The sequence below is a fragment of the Zalophus californianus genome, chromosome 14 (assembly GCF_009762305.2).
Source record: "Zalophus californianus isolate mZalCal1 chromosome 14, mZalCal1.pri.v2, whole genome shotgun sequence".
Lineage (NCBI taxonomy): Eukaryota > Metazoa > Chordata > Mammalia > Carnivora > Otariidae > Zalophus > Zalophus californianus.
The window spans coordinates 73,721,408-73,746,389 of record NC_045608.1 but is presented as its reverse complement, the minus strand read 5'-3'; the positions used below and the strand labels follow the sequence as shown (position 1 = coordinate 73,746,389).

At 39.0% G+C, this 24,982-nt stretch overlaps 1 protein-coding gene across 4 annotated transcripts in view; it reads right to left on the bottom strand.

The window, feature by feature from the left end:
• RAB27B (RAB27B, member RAS oncogene family) overlaps positions 1-24,982 on the bottom strand; it is a 140,976-nt gene that overhangs the window by 31,443 nt on the left and 84,551 nt on the right. The window contains exon 1 of one of the 4 annotated variants that reach the window (XM_027577368.1): positions 23,033-23,248. The exons of 2 other annotated variants lie outside the window; for them this stretch is intronic. The gene's annotated coding sequence lies outside the window, so the exon portion shown is untranslated. Of the gene's footprint in view, positions 1-5,582; positions 5,671-23,032; positions 23,249-24,982 lie in introns of those variants that run through there. One more of the 4 variants, XM_027577371.1, reaches the window with a different exon arrangement.

Genomic DNA, 24,982 nt, shown 5'->3' with positions numbered 1-24,982 from the left:
TTAATAGCAAAACAGAGAAGTTTCAGATTTGTTCTACCTGTATATTTCTGTTGAATACATTAGGGTGAATATACCATTGTATGTGACTGTGAGGGGGTATATATTTCAGAATAAAGCTGCCTCTGCTCTTCCCTGATAATGTGACTCAGCAGCTAATCTTCTTGTTCATATTTATACAATGACAAATGCAGACTCATGTCCCCCCCCACCACACCCCCCATTGTCTTTCCCCTAATTAAGTTAAGGGTGGGACTATATTATTCACCTTAAAATCCTTCAACAGCATGTGAAAGAGTAGACTTTTCCTAGGATCTAAAACAGAAACTAGTTTTATAAACCCAGCTATAGGTGAGGTTTCCTTACTGAATAATCATAAATATTAGCAAATGATATACTGTATCTCGTGGCAGATAGGTTTACTTTGTCTTAAGCAAAACAAGTAAGTAGGACAAAATACGAGGAAGAAGGATGAGAATGCAAGCTGGAACACTTTTCTCCAGTCCAACATTGGCTGGGTTCCATTAGCTATTGACTATAAAGGATCAGCAGGGTCATAATGAGCACTAATGCACGCACTTGTACACACACACGTGCACACACTTGTACACACACAGGCACACAGGCTCATCAGGCATGAAAAGATCATGAGGCCTGTGCACACCACTCCCTAAAAGCCAGTCCTCTACTGAACCTGATCTTGTCAGAAGATAAGTCTGCTTTGAATGTTTATGGAGTACGCTAGAAATATGTACAATTTACAATACAAATTATATAAAATATACAAATTTGAACTTTCTTCTAGACCTGTAATTCAAAGTAGGAGAGTGAGATCATCCTTTTTGTTGTTGTTGAGAATTCAGTGCTATCTATCGAACAGGCAGAAGCTACTCTGCTTAGAAAGAGTGTGCTGGGTCCTTTTGAAGTAATTCCTAGGTCTCCTCGCCTGGAAGTAAGGTGACACCAATTTGCCGGATGAGCAGAGAGGACAGAGGAGGGAGTTCTTTGTATAAGGGGCGAGTGGAACATTAAGGCATGCCCATCATCAGCCTGTTTAATCAACCCTGACATATTGCCCAGGTGGAGGCCTCGGGGCACTTCAAAGGAAAGATCAGAAAGTTGCCTGGGGACCTGACACTGTCAATGGCCAGTCCGATTCCTGCCTTTGATAAAAACTGGTACAGCAAACACATTTACAGAACCTCTGTATGTAGAACACTAACCCTAGGAGCTAGGAGGAAATGAAGGAGGAAAATGTAAATACATGTGAGACGATCTAGAAACACTTAAAAAGCAACAAGAATGAGGCATTTGGTAAGAAATTGAGGAAAGAGGATAGGTTTTATAGTCAAAATTAGGCTTACAATATACTTGTAGCACAGCTCCATTTATAAAGCAAGGATACTAATCTCCCCCAGATTCGCTCATTCGCTCACCCAACAAACATTTATTGGGCACCTATCATGTGCCTGGCACACTGAGTTTATTGCAGGGATTAAGTGAAACAGCATAAAGCCTCCACTACGTTACCAAGGCAACCGTGACGGCTCAAGCAACTGCGTGTTCCCACCACAGACCCACCTGCCACTCCTACTCGGTTCACAGTGGCCCCTTGCACTCTCAGAAGGGTCTCATTTGAACAAAGGGCACGGTCACTGCAGCTAGTAAGAGTCTCCTAAATTGTCTTCATGCCTCTGGCTTTGCCTTTTCCCCCATCCTTCCCCACATAACAAGCAGATTTTCCCTCAAAATTATAGTCAGGCAACATCACTGCCCTGCTTCATATTTTCCAATGGCATTCATCAAACTGAACATAAAACCCAGAGTCCCTTTTTTCTGCCTTACAAAGTGCTGTATGACCTGGATGACTGTTCCCTACTAACCCTCTACTCCTTCAAGGAGCCACGTTTCGTCCTGTGTTAGACCCTTTGCGCGGGCTGTTTCCTCTGCCTATACCCTATTCCTCCCCTGTCTCACAAACGGCCTTCTTACTATCATTCACTTCTCAATCTAAATGTTTCTTCATCAGAGGGATCGTGTAGGGCCCCCAAATCTAATGAAGGCTCCCATTCACTTTCTATGGCATCAGTCTAGTGTTTGTGTGGCCCTTCCTCCCAGCTGATAATCTGCCTTCTTGTTTATTATCATTCACTTTCCCATCTAGATTGCATCCTCGCACACTTTGTTCACTTCGGAGCCTCACTAAAAATAGGTGTTCAACAAATATTTGCTGGAGACACTAATATATGCTCGGTTAGATCAAATTTGTGTGGTTCTGTAATGCAGACAGCTGGTCTTGGACAACTCCAGCCTGCCCGCTAAAAACTCTGAATGCTCTGCATAAGAAACAATGTCTTTACCATCAAAGTTACCTTACATGTTGAATTGAAGGAGAAACTAATCTGAAACTCACAAGTTCAGGATAAAGCTATAAAATTAAAAGAACCCCTGGTGGTTGAGTGTACAGTTTCCAACTCTACTAATAGCTGATTTTAATACCTACCTCTACTTCTTTGGTGTTCAGAACCATGTCCAGTTAAAATACAGAAAATTTTGATGAGATTCTAGAAAGGGTTTGATTTAAGTGATTCAGGGTAAGATTACTGAAGAGGAAACCTCCTTTGGGTTCCTGGACCATTTCCACTGTGTGTGTGTGTGTGTAGGCTTCCCCACACCAATAAGCAATTCTCTGATAGAGTGTCTGAGATTTCAGCTCAATGCTGACATAACACCCAGATTCCACAGGTAAAGAGCTCAGTTCCACAAGATGGCCTTCTACTCCAGACATCAACTGGAAGCCCAGGTTGTTACCTGTGCTCCTACCCGATCAGCTGCAAATTGGAGATTCCAAGAACCCCCTCCAATACAGATGCCAGTTGTAAGTCAGAAGTTACCTCTAGTTCTGAGCAAGGGGCCGTAAAGAGGTTCCCACAACCCCCTCCTTAAGTCCTATTAATTTGCTTTCAGAACTCAGGAAACCTGTTTACTCCCTAGATTATGGATATATTACAAAGACTATTAAAGGTTACAAATCAACAGTCAGATGAAGAGATACATAGGGCAAGGCAGCAAACAAAGGAGCTTCTGTCCTCATGGAGTTTGGGGTCTGGCATGGTCACATGTGGAAATGTTTTGGTTCCCCAACCTGGAAACTCACTGAACCCCCTCCTTTTTGGGGTTTTTATGGAGGCATCATTACTTAGGCATATTGATCAACTCATTGGCCATTGGTGATTAATTCAACCTCCAGCTCCTCTCCCCTATTCTGAAATCAGCAGGTGGGACCGCAAGTTCTAATCCTCTCTTCCTAGTTGGTTCCCTCATCCCTGGCCTTTTCTCAAAAGTCATTTCATTAACATAAACCTGGTTGTAATGGAAAGGAATTTGTTACGAATACCAAGACACCCATGTCACCCTGATGGCTCTGAAGCTATGTCAGGAACTGAGAAGGGGAGACCAAATATTATGACAAAAGATGCTCCACTGTGCTTATCACTCAGGAAATTCCAAGCGTTTCCAGAGCTATGAGCCAGGAACTGCAGATAAAGACCAAATATATTTGAGAAATATGTTTTGGTCATCTGAATGATCAAATATATATGTACATATATTTCTTATAAATCACACTATCACAGAATCTCACACAAGAAAAAAATGGGCTCAAATCCTCATTTCTACAATCTCCTATGTAAAGTTCTTAATGAAGCAACACATTATCTTAGACCTCAAACTTTGAGGATACAAAATAAAAATAATCTGAACTTCAAGAGAAAGCAAGAATCCTCTTTTAAATGTATAAAAATGGCTAGTGTTGCAAGAAAATCGAAGAAAACAATATCACTACAGAATGCAAATAACTCACATTATATGTAACCTGAAGGAAGAAGTTTGCTATTGAGCTACCGTTTGTGACTATTTTACTCTGGACTGGATCCTTGGACAGGAGATATATTAACTGCTCAGGAACTGAACTCTCAAGGCAGGTCTGCCTGTGAACAAATTTCATCTGTCTTGAATTTCCAGAACCTATATTATGAAGATTTTACAGAGGATTGCAAACTTTTTTACTTAATTCACTTGCTTTATTTCAGCCTCTACATCTTTTTTAAATAAAGGTTATGGCTGATCTTCCCTTGTGTGGTACAAAGGCAAACTGCCAGAAAACCTCCTGTGTTTTCCCATATATACTTTTAGGGAGCTATTCTCTAACAGTAGCCTCTGCAGCCAGTGCTTTCGAGGTATACTGAAAGGCCTCCCTGCACCAGCATCTGCCCAGCCACCGTGCCTAAAGGCCTCATGAAGTCCTTATGAAACAGATACCCCTGGGACGCCTGGGTGGCTCAGTCATTAAGTGTCCGCCTTCCCTCAGGTCATGATCCCAGGGTCCTGGGATCGAGCCCCGCATCGGGCTCCCTGCTCTGCAGGAAGCCTGCTTCTCCCTCTCCCACTCCCCCTGCTTGTGTTCCCTCTCTCTCTGTCTCTCTCTCTCCCTCTGTCAAATAAATAAATAAATAATCAAAAAAAGAAAGAAACAGATACGCCTAAGGATCTAGTGGAAGGGTATTAACTGTATTAGAGCAAGAGGTCACCAAGGAGGTGATATATTAACTAGTTCACTCATTAGTCATGATTAGGTTGACTCATTAAACTTACTACCTCCCATAGTCACCTAAACTATGTCTTCCAAGGCAAATTTTCATTACCAGAGTACCTGGTAAAAAGAGACACAACATATTTTGTTGAATGAATAATGAAACCGAGGCAAAGGTAGACTAAAGCATGATTTGTATCAATGAAATTCCTGAATGGGAAAATAGGGAAGAAATTTAGTAAAATAAAGTCAATGGGCTGATGGAGGGACACTAATAAAAAGGTATGGGGGGGCATATAGAATCATGCCCCTCTCCCCAAAATGTCAAACCCATTCTAAATATCTGTATTATAATTGGTTGAGCTCCTCAGACTCTAAAAGCTATTGTAAATAATTAACTTAAGAAAACCACTTTGCACTTTACCAGCGGCATTTAATTGAATCTATAATAATCTGTACTTTTGCTAATACATTAAGTCTACGGCTAGTGTTGAAAAAAAGACACAATAAAATGGTGAGGAGGAAAGGGGAAATTCCAAATTGTTGAGCCATAATTTATAAAGACATATTTGCATTACTGGATTCCAAATGTGAAAGAAGCCCCAGGCAAAAGGCTACCAAAAAATTCAGATAAGTGGTCTAAAGAACAAAGATGAACGGAGGTGAAAACATTAGAAGCAGGATAAAAAAAGGCCTGGGCTGGACAAAGGGAAATTTTAGAAACTCCCAACAAGAGCTATATGTCATTCTGAGCTTATAAAGGTTAGTCCTTCTACCTGGAGAAGGTGCACTAACAGTAATGCACAGTAAGGAGCCCACTATGTGGCAAGGCACACATGATCATCATACTTCTAAAAAAGACAAAATCAAGAAACTTCATACGAATTCATAAAATTAACAAAACACCAAGAGAATTAATACGATATTAAGAAGTTGACCTGGTTTCCATTTTTCTCCCCCTTCTTTCATAGTCCTTAGAGAAAACTTTACTTACAATTTCTTTGTTGCTGTCACAGGATGCTGGGTCAAAACCCACTTCCAAACTACTAGAATCACTCAAATGCTGGTTTCATGGATTTCTTCTTCTTCTTCCTTCTTCTTTTTTTTTTAGCATCCAAACTTGCTCTGCACTGTCAGGCATCATACACTCTCCGAAATTCACTGGACCTTAAGGAATTCTTTCTCAACTACTTTTTGCTGAATGTTAAGATTTCAAGGTCAGTTGATCTTCTAAAGATGCTTCTAGGTGAGTTGAAATGATCAAAATTCAGAGAACTTAAGACCCCAGTGCAAATCTGCAGTTTCTGAGTCCATGATAACGGTGCTTGGGTTCAGCCCCACTCATATCCCTGCATTGCCAAACTACCCAGAACACAGTCTATTCTCAGTTTTAAAAGAGAATGTCAAGAGAGCTCAACAAACATTTACTGAACATCAACTATATGCAAGAGACTTTCGTAAGTGCTGTAAATATAGAGATAGATGAAAGGAGCAAAGCCAGGAATAGGATTCGGTTTCATCTCTCCTCCCTGAATCTGGGCCTCAAATTCCCCAGAAGATATCATTACCAGGAAATGACCTTGAAACAGATACATTGTGTCCTCTGCTACAAAAACCAGAATGGTTCTGTGGTCTGTCTCTATATCATGCATCTCATAAAACATGTCCACAAAGGATGAGAAAGAAAATATTTGGCATGTGCAGGAATAAGATACCCACCCCTCGTTTTAATCCAGTTCCTTCATTTAGTTACACATCAAGACATGGGTATGCTATGCACACAATCTGAGCAGAACGATCAAGTTCCTGACCAAAAGACACGGCTTCCTTTCCCCCTAAGTCACAGCTCATCGTTATGTCTGTCAACTCTTTTTTCATAAGCCCTTCATGCTCAGGTGACTCCAGGCAAGTGAACCAACAAACACAAAATCCAGAACTACCTTGCAAAAGATTGACAGAGATGAAAGAAACTTGAACCCCAAGGAATTTTACCTGTTTGGTTTCTCTCGGCTGGTTTTCTCTAGAAGGCATTTTAACTGAGATAGTAGTCCGCTGAGAAAGAGAAACAGCTCTTCTGAATTGTTTTCCAAATTAAAAATTGGAGGCGCCTGGGTGGCTCAGTCGGTTGAGTGTCTGCCTTCGGCTCAGGTCATGATCCTGGGGTCCCGGGATCGAGTCCCACATCGGGCTCCCTGCTCAGCAGGGAGTCTGCTTCTCCCTCTGACCCTTTCCCCTCTCATGCTCTCTCTCTATCTCATTCTCTCTCTCAAATAAATAAATAAAATCTTTAAAAAAAACAAATTAAAAATTGGAGTTTCAGAATAGCGTTAATAAAAGTGGAATCTCAGAATTAGGTCAGATCGGGATGTGACCCCAACAAGACTTTGGGGCCAGACATGGCTCTAATTCCTTTTCCTCGAATTACTAGCTCTGTGGCATGAACAATTAGTTAACTTGGCTCTGAAATCCCTCCTGTGTAGACAGGGTCATAACAGTATTTGTAAAGCACCTGGCTTGCCACTTAGCGAATGGGGAGACCCTGAGTAGGTGAAAATGATCTTGGTATAAAGCCCTATCAGCAACAATTTCTTTGTAATCTTTTCATTTCTTTGTAATTAGTGTTGCAATTGCAAACACTTATTAATAACATTTCTCGTTCTGTGACTGCAATAAAGGATTCTTGCTCAAAGACCATCACTGGGAGAAAAAAAAAGTACTGTTGCCCAAGTTCAACCCTGAATGATTCTGATGGAACTGGTCTGCAGTGTGTGATTTGGGGATAGAGAAGTCTAAAACCAGCTCAGGTGATTCTAACGTGAAAAAATACAACAATTCAAAAGCAGACAAATAAGATGCTAAACAGCATGACTAGTAATTTACGGATGCCAGAGTTAGCAAATAAAATTCAGGACACTTAGTTAAACTGGAAGTTTGAATAAAAAGACCAAGTAATTTTTTAGTGTAATCGTGTCACAAATACTACACATTTAACTGGATGTCATGTATTTCATTTGGCAACCCTAACCAGTATGATAACTATTGTGCAAAAAAGGGAGAAAGAAGAGTATGTGTATCCAACTGTTTAATTATACATGGATGAAATGGATTTTGAAGCTTTGCTTCTGGGAGGGGAACTAGACAGGAGGCACTCCTTGGGCCTTTTAAATTTTGAACCACATGAAAGTATTACATATTTTTAAAACAAACAGCATTATAAAAATTAAAAATAAATAATTTATAATGGGAGGAAAGAATCAATAGAGAGAGGACATAACTAATACATATGATACACTTAGAAAACAAAACTGAGAGGAATCTGTCCAAACATTCTATTATCCTCCTGTTTTTCAGTGTAGACATAAATCGAATTAATATTAACAATCACTTGTTGAGCTGCCAGATTATAATTAGAATTAATATTAGCAGCCTCCTGTTGAGTTGCTATTACGCTAAGCATTTTACATCCTTTAATTTAATCCTCACAATAACCCTTGGGGGTTTTGCAAAAGAAAAACTGAAACTCGGAAAGGTTAATTAATTTGCCCAAATCACAAAACTAATGATTGGCAGGCCTGGGGTTTAAATCTAGGTCAGTCAGAATCCACAGCTTGTTGCTTTTAAACACAAGACAATACTGTACTGTCTTCTAGCATGTTGATCCCCAAAGTCAGGAAATTTGTATTTGAGCATGAAAAGCAATGCAAAAAGGAAGAACAATGAATGCACACTTTCATTTTATGCCAGCATCAGTCACTGAGCTATGAAACATGACACCCCTGTAAGTATTTTCTTGTTAAGTAAATATACAGCTACACCTCACTTTATGCAATGCCTATGTTCCAGGACAGTTGTTTGTAAATGACATTTATGTAAATGTAATCATATTTAGAGTAAAACTGGGAGTCTGCTTTTTAAACAAGTGTGTTAAATTGGAAGATAAATATGACTGAGCTCAATTCCATTGTTTTGGGGCAGGGCATAAAATGAGATCATCTAGGAATTTGCTAATTGTCCTCCAGAGTTGGGGGTCTTAATATAAAACATGACTGATAGTTTATGTGTGGAGAGGATACTCTGCTAAATTACAAAGGATTTAATCAGTTAAATTTCTAACTTGAGCCTACCTTTAGCTAATTTATTGTTTAAAAAGCATGAGTAAATATTTGTTATAGAGAAGCAGAATGTCACTTAACTTACCAAACCAGTACTATTTTCATAGCTTATCAGAGACAGGAATATGTTAGAGGACTCTTTAGTTTTCTATTGTGAATGGTTTTTTTTTTAAGATTTTATTTATTTATTTGACAGAGAGAGACATAGCAAGAGAGGGAACACAAGCAGAGGGAGTGTGAGAGGGAGAAGCAGGCTTCCCGCAGAGCAGGGAGCCCGACGCAGGGCTCGATCCCAGGACCCTGGGATCATGACCTGAGCCGAAGGCAGACGCTTAACGACTGAGCCACCCAGGTGCTCCTATTGTGAATGGTTTTTTAAAAGATTTCTCCAAAATCTATTTTGGGCTACACATCTTACACATCCCCAGTGATATGCTTTCTTTAGATGGCAACATGTGGGGAATGGGAGGAAGGGGTTTATCTGTTAGAATTGATGATCAAAGGCTAATAATATTTCAAGAGTCTTTAAAATTAGTAATTTTATAAACAGATGACCAAAACCTATCATCCCATTCGAGAACAGAGCCACAGACTCTCTTCTGCCAGGATTTCTGTCATAGGTTCGGGTAGGAGTGGCTGAAGGCAGGTAATCGTCCCCTTCAGCCCAAGGGCAACGAGAGCAGCATGCTGAGGTTAAGGCAAGACTTGAATTCCCCATGTTCAAATCTGTGCTTTCTACACTACATCAACTCTTCTGAGCAGCCAGTATTACCATTCTGAATTCAGGAAAAATCAGCTCGGGAATTTAAAACCATGCCCAGAAATGCTGTTGGCCAGGCAATGGCTCCATTTGTCAAAGGTGGCTGCCATCTTGGTAGAGCAATTATTTGTACCATCATCTAAATAGTCTATTAATTTTCCTCTTTATTCCTTATAAAAGGGAGCATTTTCTTTGAAAGTACCATATTAAAGAATATATATATAAAATGCTAAATCAATGCTATCAAAGATTTTATCTAAATAGCCAAGAGTAACTGAGGATTTTATATTACTTTTAGCTCCCTGGAAACAGCCCTTCACCTCCCCACCCCTTACCACCCCATACCATCCCATGACATGGATTTATTTTTTATATTTACACATATTTGATTCAGTAGATATTTTCCAGAATGCACTACATTCTGGTAAGGCACTGCCAATAGTAAATCTGCATAAAACTCATATTGCTTCCAATAAATCAAATTGTATCTCCATTTAATTGTATTTATCATATGTAATTGAATCAAGTTTTTTTGTTTACTCTTCTTCATTTTAAAAATAGGGAAATTGAATTGCCTATATCATTTATAAACTATGATGGTTAAAAACAATGTTTTCCTTCAGTTTTCTGAAGCTCTTGTTTTTTATCCCCTGTAGGTCAACAGCCTATTCTTACTTAAAATGTCTTCTTATCTAGAGTCTGGGGAAATATATGTACATTTATTTGTGAATAACTATTTTTATCTTAACATTTCTTTACTCACTATTTGAGCCTATACTTTATGACTCCAAATTCTATCAGAAAATTCTGAGCACCAGTGGTAAGATGAATTCATTAAAAAAAAATGAGCACAGATATTTAAAAGAGACAGGCTTGGTGGAGTCAGTTTCAGGTATATCTCACCTCACAATCAACACAATATTTCTAATTAACATAGTGTTCTTAACTGGAGTAGTCTGGTGTGGGTTGGAGGCCATAGCTTCCCTCATTTTTCTGGGATGTTCCATGTTGACTCTCCAATCCACAGGCAAATTCACATGTTCTCTTTCAACAGTGATTTTGGAAACACCAAAACAGTAGCCTGCTCAAATATATTCCCCCTCCCATTTACTAGAAAACTGGATAATTCCACCATTATAATAATTTCATCTGAAGTTCTTTAAAAATGTAAATGTCAGCATAACATGTGTGATAGTACCACATTTCACTTCAGCATCCCGGAAACATACAGAAAACTTTAGATCCCCATGGAAATCCTTCACAGAACAATGAGATAGGATTGGTGTCTTAGGCTTTCTTATTGTCAATATAAAAGCAATCATATAAAGTCCATTTCTACATTATTTATAAAACTACAATTAAAAACATTATCCATAATGGGCTTTGTGCCATAAAGCTACTATTAAAAAGTAACGACAGAAAAAGAAATGTGTCTCTCCCAATAAATTGATATACTTTCTTTAATCTGATAAGAAAAGCTATGGTACTCATTATTTTTGTTTGTTTCTGTTGTCTGGAAGATCAGAATTCAGTTTTTTTCCTTAATGTTTTAGTGATTAAAGGTTCCCTGGTTAAACTACTTTACCTTTGTCTACTTCTGGACTACATAACTCTATTTTTGCTTGTTTGTTCTTGTTCCTTTAGCTACTTGACTGCATTTTCATCTCTAAACTATCGTAAACGCTTCTGTGGGAGGAAGTAAACACAGTTGATTTTTGTTAATCATGGTAGTTTTGTTCTATAAAGTCACTGCAAATACTGAATTAGTGGATACTGAGCCATTGTTCCCAGGAGAAATACAGGATAAAGTTCCTGTGAGCCTCTGCTCACCAACTGATCAATATAAACCCCGTTTTATGTGTATTTCTGTTAAGGGCACCTTATTTAATATTATCATTGATTCATAAACATCAAACTCATGGCCAATGATACCATAACTCATGCCTCAATGAAGCTTATCTGACACATGTATTTTTTTCATAAGGTACATCACAGCCTTCTTGCACGTAAGAACACTAATCACTTCAGCAATATGCTTGGGGGGCATTTTAAACAGAAAAACTACCACCTAAAAAGCACAAAAATGGGAAACATGTGGCATTAAATAAACCATGAAAAGGACACTTGTTTACAGCATGAGAAACTGAAAGGTAAGAAACTGAAACAAGACAGCGTCAACTTGTTTGACCTCAGCTGGGAACAGGCCCATCAGGAGACTCAAAATTTTCCCCACGTCTATGCATGTTTGTGAATGACCACAGAGATACCAGAAGTATTGATCTTGGAGTTACAAATAAAGTTTAGCTAGTAGGCAAATGCATAAATCTACAACTGGCAAATTATGCAGATTGGTTGTATGACTTCCCAAACCTAACACTATTATATTTTGGCCAATTAGCCCGTTAGCCACGATTAGAATATCAGATTATGGGGCGGGAAGGAGGGCCCTGAGTCCATGGGGCCAGGGACAGGTACGCTCTGATTCTCTCGTGGAAATGAGAGAAAGGTTAGAGCAAAGGCAAGAGGAGCAGGTCCCAGGGGTAGCCAGGGAGTCCGACAAGGGACTCAGGCGGAGAAGCAAGGTGAGCCTAAAATGGACACAGCATTAACCGATTTCACAACTGCACTTTTTTCCTCTTGCAGTGACCCTTTTATTATACCCATTATTGCTTCACTATGGGAATTTGGGGGGACTTTTTTTCTTCTCCAATAGATTCCTACCTAAACTTAAAAAAATATGTCAGGCTATATGACCAGGTATTGTCATGCTAATACGTCTCAGAAAAGAAGCCTGATACATAATGTGTTGATTTTGGCCAAACTGTTAGTAAAAGTTGTAACACCTGGTTCTCAAGGGAGACTATTCTTTCTAGTTGATGATGAAAAATGTTATTAAACCTGGAAAAGCCACTCCCATTACCCCCACACCTCTATTTTCACAGTGATACCAACACAAAACACACACTAGGCAAAAACTGGTAGAAAGGCAGGTTGAGAAAGACACGTGACTTTTGTAGGACTAATAACAAAGCAGATCAATCTCTTCAGTTAGGATGCTGCACACAGTAGGTCCTCCAGGGATCAACTATGTTAGCAGTAGTTCTACATCAAACCTAATTAGCTCATGAAGTGAAAATTCAGTCTGTTTTCCCTCTCTATTTGGCTTATCACCAACACTAATAAATCCTCCTGGATCTTTCACTCAGCAAAAATTACTGGGAATATTAGCACCAGCGAGCTCTGTAGATATTTCAACTCACGGCTGTCATGGTTCATGGCTAATTCAATGTCTTTTTCCACAAGGTTATTTCTCATGAAAGATATTGATATATAGAAAAACCATAAGTGTACCTATGTTTTATGCATGAACTTGGCTGGTTCTTAAAGTCACACCCTTGTTATTTCAGACCCCACCCTGATTACTATGACACTGAAGCCATCTCATGGTTATGGAATGGCTTTCCTTCTAGTTCTGTGGTACTTGCACTTCCTGTCCTTTATTTGGGCTGTGATCCTAAACCTATTCGAAGGAGCAATTGACATACAGATTCTAGCACATGAGGGATGGTTGCTCTAATATTCATGGTTTTAAAAACTATTTTAATCTTGATTATCTAAAATGGAAGAAAAATGTATAGCTCCAGTTTGGTCCAAGTTTATAAAAATGGAAGAAATTTTTCAAGGAAGTCTTCATCATTTACACTTATATTTCAGAAGAAGAGAAATAATCCCCCTGTTACCATATGACATTTTAACATGTTGGAATCAAGTAGACTGAACTGAAGGTTAGGATATGTCTGATTTCCAAATAAGCCAGTTTGCTCTGCTTTATTGTGTAATGGTTTAATACTGGTCCCCTGGCTCAGCTGATATGCAGCAGGCAGACACCAGTGTGGCTTAAATGTTCCTTTATTCTTACTGGTCAGCCGGTGCCATGCTAATTGTTCAACATTTTCAATATTACCCCTAGTCCCTGGGGAACCAGGAGAGGAAACAGGAGAGATGAGTTTGAATACACCCCTGATGCTATTTTTAAAACCACTTCAAGTGCAAGTGCTCCTATCAGAAGCACCTTCTTAATATAGGGTAGCTTAGCACTACTAGAACAAAAAAATAAATTCTATTAAAAATCTAAAATTATAGGTACACTATTACCACAAAACTTTAATACATATTAAATATAAAATATTTAAATGTATTAAATAGAAGTATTAAATAAATGTATTAAATACTAAATAGGAAAATTAAATATTAAAATATAAAATATTTAAGAAATATTTAAACATTGCACATGGTGCTAATTCATTTTAATGCCTTTCTGAACTTCAATCATTGGAAAAAGTTGTAGCAAAACTCCAGTCAGATTATGCTACTCACTGACACAATATCCAGTGACAAATGGTATATGTAAATTGGAAGGACAGTGATTGACTTTAAAGAGTTTTAGAGTCTCTGTTCATTAAAAAATAATACAAATGCAAAAAAATTACAAAGGCATGAATTGAAGATGTTTACAACACATATTTTTGTCCGAAACTAGCAAATCTAAGGTAAAATGGTTGCAGCACCCCCCCAGACTAAGAATATTTTTTAAAAAGGCATTTGCTTTTTTAAAAGTAAAAGATAAAACCTAACAGCAATAAATATCTTAAACTACATTGTAACCAGTGTTTTGATTTCTGCTTTGACCCATGCCATAGTAAAAAGGATTTCTTCCTAACCTCTTTATATGCTCCTAATGGTTATTTTATTTATTTATTTATTTTTGTCTTTCTTGATATTATCATCTAAGCTTTGATGGACTTCAGACTGCCTGGATAAATCACATTATACTTAAAAATTAGTTAAAAATATGTCTAAATTTCTGTTCAAACATAAAGCTTTATAGAAATCTTTTTCTGAAAAATAGTGCAAAACCTCATGTCTTTGAAAAGAGACTGGAAATGAATTCAGTGCATTTGATTAAGTATTCTAGTAGTTCTGCAAAAAAAAAGAAAAATTAAAATAAAAAATCCCATAAAACCCTCCTAAAAATTTCTGTAGTTATCTGACCTAGGTTTTTCTTATGGTGGAATAAATAGAAGGCTGCTTACAAATAAGTGGGTCAACTATTTCCATGTCAGTTTTCTAAATTTCACTGACTTGAAATTATTATTTGGAGATAAGCCAAGTACAGATAGAAAACCAGGTCCAAATTTTCCCATGATGAACTAATTAGTTTACTTTGGGCTATTTCTTACATAGCAGCCTTCGGCTATCAGACACTTGACCTACCTTGTTGCTTGACAACACTTCCAAATATGTTAATGTGGCAAATGCGGGACTCTGTTTTACTTACTCTAATCAATAAGGTATATTTTTATCTCCAAGGAAAGTCAAATTGTTATCTTTGTGATTCCTGTGAATTAAGTCCTCAATTCTGAAACATTTTATTTTATGTAATAAGTCGGTTTTTCTAGACCGACAGGTTAGAAATTGGACTGAATAGTATACTGGTGTCTATTTCTGAAGGTAACAACTCAGAGGGCAGCAGTGGTTTTAAAGATTACTCTAAAGTTACCCAAATGCAATCAACCAAGAGATCTTTGGTGTCATGTATCTAAAAGTTGGCCATTTAGTTTACAATTCTGGGCCTGGACCTGTTTAGAGATTATGCAGCCGTTTATAAGCCTATCTCTTATGCTAGCCGTTGGCTGAGGTTGGCCCAGAAAAATGCTACCATTCCTGATGGAAAAAAATGCTTCAGCTGGTTAATCAATTACAATTACTTCAGTCTGCAGACTAACCACAGTATCTGCCAGCTTACCACACCTGAGTCTACTTACATATATTTGTAATGTTTATCCATGAGAGAGGAAACAGAGAACGTACTGTCAAGAATATATAGTCAAGTGTTATGGACAGTAATGGTGAGCACGCCTCAAATTCTATCACAGGCCAATTGCCTTCCTGAGGATTGACTTAAGTCCTTCTATAGAAGGACACCAATGACCCTTTCTACAAAGGGATGTGACTATATTTTCACAACTAGGGATTTGAACATTTATCTAACCCAGGATTTGCCCTTAATAATGGAAGATTTTATACGGTAGCTGCTCCAGAATTTTCAGGCCATAGTATTATCAACAACATGGACACATTAACTTCTATTTATAAAGTGCTTTCTTGTCTCAAATTGTTCCCCTACAATTCTATTCGTATGCCTACAACTTCTAACATTATGCATGCCTTTGGAATTTTGCTACATAAAGTAAATACGATCACTGGGAAGAGTAATCATTAGCTGTTTTCAGTCATAGCTACTTTAGCAGAATTTAACTCATCAGAAAGACTGGTCAACAAGCCACTAATTTGCCATCTTAGAAGCAACAAAATATCAAAAGAGAGAAAAATGGGCTCTGAGATAAAGTTCTGAAAAAGAACAATTTTCCCTTGACAAGTACTAAAAAGGAAGTTCTTTGCTCCACTTTCAATGAATGTCAAAGAAAAAAAGACTCAAGGAGACAATTTTACCTCCATGACAATATAGACTATGTAATAAATTTTTTTGTCCAGGCAGGAGTTTAGGGGCATAGAGAATGCTTGGCCTTATAAGAAGCTAACTTAACTTCCAATTATGTAGGGGAAGCTAAGGATATTTTACATATTTTACAAAAGTAATCATTATTAGAGAATTATTCTTTAACTCCTGGAACATCAAGATACTTACTATGTTTTGGTAAGTAGATCTTGGGATTAAAAGTGACATAAAGTCAGTCATAGCAGAGCTAGAACAAAGCTCCTGAAGAAAATGAAGAAAATAATTGGTTTTCAATTGATACTGGCTGGGTGTCAGTTATTACAGCATGATATTAATAAGACCAAATCAACAGATTCAATCCCTCTGGGAATCTGTTAGGTTTTTCCATTCCATGGCACTAGAACACATTCCTAACTGAGGTACTTGCCGTTTTTCACAAGTGGGTGCTGAGAGAGAATACAGACCAGAATTCTAGAGAAAGGAAGTGTTACTTGAAGTGACCACCCCACAGAAAGGGATAAATGATGTCATATTCATAAACTAAGAGCTAAAGCCATCTTTAATATATTCTTCCAATTTAACAATAATGATAAGAATGACAATAAATATACATAATTAGATACAACCTTACATTTCCCCTCTTCTCAGAACTTAAATGTCTTCATTAGCCAAAGCAGATCAGTGCTTACAGAAAAAGAAGAAAATCATGAGTCTGATGTTATGACTATTACTTCTCCCTGAGAGATGGCACTTAGTCTTATGGATTTAGTCAGCATATCTCAGTTGCTGTCACCAGCCTGACCTCTTCTGGGAGGTTCAGATTCCAGAAGCCATTTCCCTGCTCATATCCAATTAAATGAGCACAGGTATTCATGTGCAGTGTATCTTTCTCCCCCAACTAGCTTCACCTTTTTTATACCTAATTTCAATTCGGGGGACCACTTTTCGTTCAACTATCGCCTCCCTAAAACCAGCAATTGAGACTTTATAAAAATTTCTTATTTCTCCCAATAGATGGTCAGTGCCATTCTTGTTCATTATTTCTCTAATCTGACTTCTCTTCTCCAAGCTTACAATCACTGAGCGAACTTCAGATGTTATTTCCCACTCCTAACTTATCTTTCTATAGTCTTAACCCGCTTAAATTTATCTTCCTGTTTGTTATCACAATACTGCATTGAAAGCACTAACTTAAACCTTAGCTGGTGACGCTAAATTTATCTGTTCACAGATCTAACATACCAGATTCTCAGTTCTGCAAGAGCAGGAATTGTCTTATTCAGCCTTTTACAACCAAAATACCAAATATGCTGCTGACATATCAGAGGCACTTTGCGACTCCTTTCAATAAAAAATTCAGATATACAAAAATTATGCCAGAGGTTAAACTGCTATTATCAGTTTTAATATAATGAGCAGATCTTTTATTGCAATAAATACCATTGTCAACTTTGACATAACTAGTGTGATTTTCTCTAAAGTTTATGCTTTCCAGGTAGAATCTGTGCTCTCCAAAGGGTGTCAATAATTCTTTGAGTTCTTATTTTCATCTTTTGGATCAAATTATCATGCACAATAACATGTTTACTATAAAAAAGACTAATTCAAAAGCAGTTTTGAACTATTTCTTTAATCCTATTCCAATTTCTACACACTTGTAAAAAACACAGTTCCTGAAAAATAAGACAGAACTGTTTCTACTGTTTACAAACTATCATGATGCAAACATGGATTCTTTAAGTATAGAGTCACCATTTACGAATCTGAATTCTTTTCTCTTGAAATAATTCTCTGTTCTCAAGCTGCCAAGACTGTCCTTGCATGTGGATATTTACCATTTTGATTTTAAGATCCACATTACCGCTTTAGACCGATTGCACCAGACTTCAAGACTTTATTCATGAAAATCACCCTAAGTCAACACTTTCCAGGAAGTGATAGGAAGCTAACTTCTGGTTTCCTGGGCCTCACGCATGGGTTTATTTTGAACGTCAAAGTGTACTTTGAGAGAGTGACAAACTGTAAGGAGTCAGAACCATGCAGACCACACTTGATTAGAAACACTGCTGGGAATGAGAAAGAAGAACATTTGTGATTCAAGGGAAATCCATCTTTGCAATAACTCAGTTATTATCACACAGTCGTTTTACGGAGAAAACCACAGCACAGAATTCAAAGACTTCCTCCCATTTTGTACCGGAAACAGATGCGCACCGGGCCTTCTCCAAGTCTGCAGAGGAGACCAAGCCCAGGGCTCGATGCAGCTTTCTCCATCAGAGGACAGCACACACAGGTCCTTCCTCTACACTTTTCATCTCGCCCTCACATTTCTCTAGAGATGCCCTTATCCCCAGATACCAGGGATTAGATCAAGGGTAAGACAGTAGAGATAATAAAGGTCATTTGGTGCAACCTCCCAGCACAGGCCATCTCCACAACAAAGAATTCTTAGAGTGGTGCTTTCCTTGGTCTTCTTTGGTTTTATCCAGTCCCTGCAATGACTTCCTGAGTGGTCTCTCCAGCCTCACCTGATGCCCCTCTCTCCACCCCCTACCTTCCACTTAAACCCCCTGTCAGCTCACTGAACGCACCAAGCTCTGTCCCAGATCGAGATCTCGGCAGGGGCTTTGGCTCTGTCTGGATTGTTCCGTCTTAACTCCCCACCTGCCTGGCACCCAGACATCTTTCAGTCTCAACTGAAACACAAGTTTCCTCAGACAGGTCTTCTGGACCAATCCCAGAATTATTCTTTCCCATTTAAAGAACTTACTGCGGTCACTTATCTTCTCAACTTCCTTTGACTTTAATTTTCTTTTAGTGTTATCAATTCCTTCCCATTTTGGAACACTATTTTCTTTTTTGTAGAAAGAAGAGGGAAGCACAATAGAAACTGAGTAATTCTACTTTCACTCACATCCATCAACTTCCTTATTCACCGCTTTGCTTTAAACAATGCTAGAAGAATCTTTGGTTCTCCCCAGCACTTTTTCCAGGCTTCAGCCCACTCTGGGTCTTACTCTTCTTCATACTATCTCAACAGCTCACAACACCTTTGTAAGTATTTCTGATTATGTGTCCCTTTGTTCATCTGTTCTCCAAGCCAGTTTTTTTAAATGGATTTTACCAGAGCCTCTATGTAGCCTCATGAATTTCTCTAGTGGTCTCTCTTCGGAGATTTTGCGAAATGCTCTTTCCAGCATTTGTTAAAGTTCGTTTCTCTGAATTCCTTATTTTTAAGAACTCTGTCTTCTGTCAAAGTTTCCAGTGATTCCAAGATGCCACAGGCCATTGTCACTTCCTGGTCCTCATTTCACTCTGCATCTTTGCAACATCTGACTCAAGCGACCATTCCCCTTTTTTTGGAAACACTTCCTGGCTTGGGTTCCATGATGACACTCTTTTTTGGGGGGGAAGGGGAGTTTTTTACTGGCTCCTCTGCAAGATCCCTCGATGTTAGAATAAGCCAGAGTGTGGTCCTTTGGTGACAGCCTCAAGACCAGGGGTCCAAATAGCATCCATACTCTTTATTCCCAAATTTCTATGTGCAGCTATGACTTCTTCCAAGTGCTCCAAATTCTATATCCAAAAATTTCCAAGGGATACCTAAACATACCTCAAAAGACTGAAAATGAATTCTGCATTTCCCTTCCAACCTTGTTTTTTCTCTTAGCTTTATCCACCTTAGGAAATAGATTCACCATCTGTGTTGTATCTCCATACAAAACCTGGTGATCATTTTGATCCTTGCTTTTCTTCAACCCACCCCTTATCTGATTTGTCAGCAAGTCCTGTCAGCTCTGTCTTCGAACAGGTTCTGAATCTCTTTCTTTCTCTCTAGGACCACTGTTCCAACCTTGATCTATGCCACTGTCATCTGCTGGCATAGCCCCTACCTGGTCTCTCTCTTCCCTGCTCAGCCTATGCTACATTCTCTTCAAGGAAGCCAGGGTGATCTTTTAGAAAGATGGCCTTCTCTGAGGCTTTTCCTTTGAATCATACAGCATTCTCCTACCCCTCCCAGGTCACTCTCATTATTTCACATTACATTTTTCTAAATAGCACTGAAACTTGTATAATTGCTAATTTGTATATTGACTTAGGTGTCTCTCTTTCTAAGCTAGAATGTAATTTCCATGATATTAACCTCTATTATCCACTGGCTTAGAAGAATACCAAGGCTCAGAGTATGCCTAGTCTCTTGAATGAATTTTCAATAGACAATATCTAAATCATAATGTCCTCTCACTTCATTCAGAATAAAAATCAAAAGTCAACATGTTTTTCGGGACTTTCAAAGCCCTCTGTGACAGGGCCCCATTATCGCCCCTCCACAATTTCTTGTTACTCCAGCCCCCCTCCAGGTGTTGCAGGCTGCTTTGCTTCCTGGAAGATGCCAGGCAAACCCCTATTTGTTATCCTTTCTGTCTGGAAAACTCTTCCTCCTCACAACCACGTGGCTCATTCTCTGACTTCCTTCAGACCAATATTCAAAGATCATCTTCACAGTAAGTCTTTCCCTGGGCACCTGATCTAAAATTTCAACACCCACTGGGCCAGCCATGCCACGCCACTGACACATTCTGCATGCTTGTATGAGTATAGTATACACTTAACATATATACTTATATGTAGTATAGATTGAGCTTGCATGTGTCTTGTTTATTCTCCATCTCCCCAGTAAAAGGCAAGCTCTATGGGGCCAGGGATGTTAGTCTGTTGTCTGTTTTGCCCAGTTCTGTCCACAGAGCCCAGAATAGTGCTTGGTACTAATAAATATTTGTTGATAAATAAACACAAAACTTAAATTATTTTTCTTAATACAATGAGCAGTTGTTTACTTAAAAAGACAACTTATTAAAGATATTTTTGATTATATGTTAAACAGAGTTTTAATCTCATTATTGGTAATCTAGACAAGTTTCCTTCATTCAAGGAGGACCTATGAGAGAAGGTTAATATTTTGAGAACATGAATAATGACTGTGAGAAACTAATTAAATAATACTCTCAACTCCATGTATGGGGTTTACAATAGGCTTTTATTATGCTTAGTGATGTTGCTACATCCTACTACTGTATCATAAACTTCAGCTGTAGGTATACCCAATAATGAGTAAAAAAAATCATTCTCCTTTAGACAGCAACTCTAGAAAGTGACATACTCTTCATGGGAAACACCTGGTTTGTCCTATCTATTTTTACTGTAATTGTTTTCCTGCAACTTGACATTACAATTACTTGCTTAAGAGCTCAACTATTGGTTAAGCTACCTTGATGAATCAACTTGAGAAGCTAGATTAATTGTGAGCTGAGCTTTATGTGAATAGTTGGTCTATGTTTCATGCTCTACTGATCTAAAAGACCAAAAACCTAACCTGAAACTTCTCAGAGTGAGGGTGGGAAAAGAGCAGATTTCTGTTCTGAACCACCTGGGGTTTTGGCTGACTTCCACTTTTCCAGAAAAAAAAAAAAAAAGTTAACTAAATGAAAAGCAACTCAGAAACCAGTAAGTAATGTTAGAATAAGCTCGTGTGCCAAGGAGATGGGAAGACCGATGTATTAGGGTTACCTTTGCTATCAGGTCAAATATTCCTGTTCCAGAAATGGCCTGTGAGAGTTGTCATTTGCTTACATTTGACAGATTCCCTTTATTCCTTCTTGGCAACTATGAGAACAGGCTCATCCAGTTTCATCTGAAATGTTTTGCTTTCCTTTCGAAAGCAATGATGGTAACATTTATAAGAGGCCCATAATCCTTAAGCAGAAAAGCCTCATTAATATGAAACTATCTGTCAAGATGACCCTTTTTTGGTCATCCATAAAAATTCCCTCTTGCCTTCTAGAAGGGTTGATCCCATATGGGTAGAGGATCATGCTAGGAAACTATGAAAAATAACTCTTTAGGGGGAATGGCACAAGGCAAGGATGGCTCTCACTTAATTCTACAATGTGGACTTTATAATAACTTGAAAATTTAACAAACTTAAATGCCTAAGGCTATAAGGCCAAAGTCAATCTTTTCTGTTAACTTCTCAAATTTAGAACTATACAACCATGCATAAAAATATATATTTATTTATAATATCACTGAATATGCATGACTGTAACTAAATATTAAGAATAGTACACATTTTAAAAAATAGGACCAAATCAAAATTCATACCTCCTGTTATGTTAAATAATAATTTTGTTGCTAGTAACCCTGGAACCACATTTGTTAATTTGGGCCTAACTTAATAATGTACCATTTAATCAACTGGAACCTTATACCCTTAATTTTAGATCTTGAAATAAAAAGCCAGTAAATATGTTACAGGGGTGGTAACTTTAACCAAACACGGCTTTTCCCTAGTAATACAGCCTCCAGCTTTCGCTAGTCACCTGCTTCAGCATTTTTCAAATAATTAAATTATGTTGCATTGGGTGGGAAACTCTTGGAAGCTAAGGTACTGTGGCCACTTGAACAAGCACACATGCATACACCCTAATAGCTGCCATGCGTGGATCAGAATTTGGAAGTAACTGAGCACAAAAAACCCTGGAAGACAGAAATTTTGATTTCTCTGCGGCTACCACACCTGAGGAAGTGCAAAGAAATGTCTATCACTTAGCTGGCTAGGCTCACTAAAATACTTCCCCTTCTCTAAACACATTATTATTGTTATTATTATTATTAATCATTTTGGCTGTCTGGGGATACAGATGGAAGGAAACTGGCATTGCTGTGACCAGGTTTTGGGCGGGAGCGGGTGGTGTTTGTTTAATCCTAACCAGCTGTTTGCTACGGAAATAGCCGAACAGACACAGCCGGCTCGGGTTCCCTGGGGCTCCGGGGGCGGCTTCACCGCACCCCGGGGAGCCGAGGGGCTGCGGCTCCGCGCGCTCGCGCCCCGCACCAGCTAGCGCCGGGCACACGCTCCGCTCGGCTCGCCCCTCTCCCGACCTGCAGCTCCCCATCCACGTCTCACTTCCTTCTGGCAGGCGGGCCGCTGAGAACCCCCCGAGTGGGTGGGAACGCATTCCAACAATAACAGCCCGGCTTCCCCAACTCACCAGCCTGCGAAGTTTCCTCTGCGAGAGGGCTGGGTGTCAGGTTTCAGAGGTCTCCTTCCCCTCTCCCAAGCCCTTGAACTCCGGGGCTCCCACGCCAGCGACCACACGTGATCTGCTCTACAGGGCGACACTCAGGGGGACAGCTCCTTATTTTCCAACCTGTGGCTCGGGATCGGTCCCCAGCCCCTGCCCGTCGGGACTGCCAGTGGCAGGACATGTAGCACCACCCCTGAGTTGGCCGAGCCGCCTGGATCTGGAAGGTTTGTGTGAGAAGGCGTGTCTCCCCGTCCTAACGCCAACGTGCCGAGCTCACCTCGGGCAAATCTTGCTGGTGACTCAAAGGCGCTGGGCTCCTGGTTATATTCACACTGTAAGCCCTAGCAGCGAGCTCATTTTTATTCCTCTATTTTCCCGTGTCTTCTTTGATATCTCTTATTCAGAGAGCCCAGGGCACTGTGCGAACTTCTTCCAAGGCAGTGCATTCTCTCCTCCCAGGGGATGTCTCATTAACAACGGGGAGAGCAAGGAACTGCCAGTGGAGAACAGAGAAGTGCCCTGGGAAATAAAAGCGGACCTAACGAAATTAGTGCTTTAAAAGTGGGGACCTGTTAATGTGAATACATTAATCAGTATACACCATCCTAACTGTTTGCCTCCTACCGTCACTCCAGAGACCGATAGGATAGTAAATAGAGGTCATGTCGATGAGATCAAAGGAAATCAAGAGTGTCCACATTCACTGAATAAATAATTATGAAGTACCTACTATGTGGCACGTTTTTCTAGACACGTTGGCTACTTCTGTCCACAAGAAAGATCCTGGCTGGCTCTCTTGAGGTCACAGTTTAGACTGAATCTGGTATCCCTAGTTTATGGACTGACAGTAAAGGGGAGAATCCAAGGTTGCATACATATAATAACACTTGAATTATTCCTCCGTGAAGAAAATTTAAATGTTCCAAACCATTGTTGGGAAACAATGAGATGCTATTTAAATTTTAATTGTTTGACCCAGTTCCAACAGGGGGCTTTCGGGACCATCTGGGAGGCACCGCCGTTTCCAGCTAGGGAGCATCTCCCTGAGAAGGGCTGTGGGTGGAGGAGGTGAAGGAAGAGCCCCAAACCAAAACCCAAGGTGAACACACAGTACCAAAATAGAGAAGAGGACAGTGGGCAAAAGTATTTGGTCCCACAAGACTCTATTCTATTAGAAAATATGGAAGTTCTGTTCTTGTCTTGAAAATGGGGATAATAAAATGCCTTCATAGGGTTATTGCAAGCAAATGAGTTCACATCATCAAAGTGCATAGAATAGTGCCTGGGCACAGTGAATTCTATATACGTATGTGTTGTCTATACATGTTACTTTAGTAGCTCTTATCTACTTCATTATCCTAAAGTAAGGTCCAATTAATAAAAATTATTCTGAACTACTAGGAGAAAGCATAGGAGGTTTGGGTTGTAGATTTTCAAAATATATATACTGGGAATCGATATTTATGGGAATCTATACATACTGGGAATCGATATTTATAAATCTATATTTATGCAAATCTGTTTTGCATCCACCAGCAATATCTGGGTATATAACAAGCATATGTCCACGGGTCTAGAGAGAGATAAAAGAAAGAACATAACTCTGAATTTATTCTATTGTATACAGCAAATTAATTTAAAATGAATCTCAAATCCGTATTCTTCACCTAGTTTATGTGTTCACTTACATTAATCCAAATAGCTATTATTCAAGCCATCATCTCATTTGATGTTCACCACACTGCTTTGAAATAGGCAAGGAATCTATTATTTTTACTGTCCCCACTTTAAGAAAGAAGAAATGGAGATTGAGAAAGTCCCAACAAGGTGCCCAGAATCATGAAGATCATAAAGGTAGAACTCAGGTTTGCTGATCCCAAAGGCAGGGCTCAGGGTGGTCACTACACTGTGCTG